The sequence below is a fragment of the Echinops telfairi genome, unplaced genomic scaffold, assembly GCF_000313985.2.
Source record: "Echinops telfairi isolate 266 unplaced genomic scaffold, ASM31398v2 ScPeMD7_31;HRSCAF=116, whole genome shotgun sequence".
NCBI classification, from domain to species: Eukaryota; Metazoa; Chordata; class Mammalia; order Afrosoricida; family Tenrecidae; genus Echinops; species Echinops telfairi.
In genome coordinates, this window is record NW_022103928.1 from 6,235,986 (window position 1) to 6,238,752 (window position 2,767).

Genomic DNA, 2,767 nt, shown 5'->3' on the forward strand with positions numbered 1-2,767 from the left:
TTATTAATGCTAAGACTTTACTCATTTTGTTGTAATATTTGACTTGTCTTCTTGAGATGCCCTTTGAAATTTTCTGTTCAGATCTTTGACTACATCATTTCTTTCATTTGCCTTAGCTACTCTACAATTAAGAGCAAGTTTCAGAGTCTCTTCTGACATCCACTTTGATCTTTTCTTTCTTTCCTGTCTTTTTCATGGTCTTTTTCTTTCTTTATGTATGTTTTTTTATGTCATCCCACAGCTCATTAGGTCTTCTGTCATCAGTGTTCAATGTATCAAATCTGTACTTGAGATGTTCTCAAAATTCAGGTGGAAAATACTCAAGATTGTACTTTGACTTTAATGGGCTTGCTTTAATTTTCTCCAGCTTCAACCTGAACTTACATGTGAGCAATTGGTGGTCTGTTCCACAGTCAACCCCTGGCCTGGTTTTAGCTGCTGATATTGAGCTTCTTCATCATCTCTTCCCACAGATGTAATCAATTTGATTTCTGTGTATTCCATTTGGAAAAGATCTTTGTGTTGCTGAAGAAAGGTATTTGTAATAAAGAAATCACTGGTCTTGCAAAATTGTATCATGAGATCTTGGCTTCATTTCTATCATCAAGACCATATTATCCAACTACTGTTCCTTCCTCTTTGTTTCCAACTTTTGCATTCCAACTGACAATAATTATCAATGCATCTTGACTGCACATGTGACCAACTTTAGACTCTAAGACATTGCTATAATTATGAAATTTCTGCATCACTAGCTTTAGTAGTTGGTACATAAATTTGAATAAGAATTTCATTGACTGGATTTCCTTGTATGAGGATAGCATCACAGCATTGTACTTCAAGACAATTCTTGAAATATCCTTTTTGACAATGGATGCAACACAGTGCTTCTTGATTGGGTCATTCTCAGCATAGTGTACCACCTGATTGTGATTCAGACTGGCTAATACCAGTCCATTTCAGCACACTAACACCTAGAATGTTGATCTTTATGCCTTCCACTTCATTTTTGACAGCTGCTAATTTTCCTAGACTCATACTTAATACATTACAAGCTCTGATTATTAATTGATGCTTGCACCTGTTTCTTCTCATATTGAGTCATACCCCATCAGCAAATGATGGTTCCAAAGGCTTCACTCTCACAGGTTTCACTCCAACCATATCACTATAGTCAACGCTACTCTTCCTCAGTCACATTTTGAATGCCTTCTGATCTGAGGAGCTCATCTCCTGATACTGTCTCTGACAATGTGCTGCTTCTATTCATGAGGTTTTCAGCATCTGACAATGTCTCAATGCTGTCCATAAGGTTTTCCATGGCTAATGCCTTGGAAGTGGACAGCCTGTTCCTTTTCTTAGTCTAGTCTTAGTCTGGAATCTCTGCTGAAACCTATTCACTTTGGGTGACCCCGCTGGTATTTGAAATATCAATGACATAGCTTCCAGCACCACAGCAATACACAAACCAGCACAGTATGACAAACGGACAGACAAGTGGTGGGAAAATGAGTGCAGCACTTATGAAAAGATATATGCAAAAAAAAAGAAGAAGAATACTTACCTGGCAGGGGAGATACCATGATCACGAAGGTGGTTTTCCCAGGGCGAGGCTTATCCATTGCACTCCGGATGTGCTGACCCCTGCGATTTCCCCAAATGTGGGAACCTCGACTGCATAATTTGTGGTAGTGGGGGACTGCATTCGCGCTCTCCCCTGTTCAAAAAGAAGAGAAAAAATATATGCAGCTCAGCCCTTGAATCTGAGTGAGCTGTCAACTGAAGTTTTGTGAATGAAAGGACCCTAAGATATGAGTCTCCACGGTCTTTCACACTTTCTCCTTTTCTCTTTCTCTTTCTTACACACACACACACACACACACACACACACACACCACAGGCACAGACGTCATGGCATTCCTTGTAGATGAATTACAGTGTATGGGCAAAATATGTTTGAAAATGACTTTTAAAAAAATGGAAATACACATTTTAGGAAGTATAGATTAGCAACAACAAAAAAGTAACCATTGATTTATTTAGTAAATATATGTTGATTTTGTAATACCAGTACATACCATTATTGATATATATAAAGATGACATTGATTTTGTGCATTTATAAAAGTGATACTTGCTATTATACAAAATCTGGAATGTTGGAACATAGAAAAATAAAGAAACTTAAATCACTATTAACCCCACTCACAAAAATAATTTCTATTAACATTGTGATATGTTATCTACATATGGGTGTATACTTTTTAAAAAAATTAAAAGCTGGATTGTATTCTAATTTTTTTAGCAATATATCCTGACTATTTTCTCATGTCATTCAATGGTCACCTAACTATTTTTATTGGCTACATAATATTTCTTCATAATGGCTGCATAACTTCTGGATGAGTGTACCCTTAGTTGTTTAATGCATCCCTTCTGGTTGAAATTTTAAATTTCTTCCAATTCTTTTCTATTACACATGACACATAAGTCAATATACTTGTAGTAAACTCTTTGTGTGTATCCATCATTACTCCTTTTGGAAAATACAGAAGGCATTATCTTGAGGAATATACCAAAAAGGATCCCCTTCTGCCTTTGTTCTAAGCTATACGATAATCTGGGATTTTAGATCTTGGACTTAGCAGTCGGTTTAGAAGCCTTGAGGCTCAAGAAAGCACTGTTATCAGGGCTCTAGGAAATTAGCCAGGAGACTCTGTTTTAAGGTGTAGCCCTTGCATACTTCTTATTTGTATCCTGAGTGCATG

The 2,767-nt window shown here is 36.8% G+C and overlaps 1 non-coding gene across 1 annotated transcript; it reads left to right on the forward strand.

The window, feature by feature from the left end:
• The first annotated feature begins 1,556 nt into the window (after positions 1-1,556).
• On the forward strand, positions 1,557-1,720 carry LOC115869633. Its single transcript, XR_004046296.1, has one exon. It is a non-coding gene; the product is annotated as a U1 spliceosomal RNA (small nuclear RNA).
• The last annotated feature ends 1,047 nt before the right edge of the window (positions 1,721-2,767 follow it).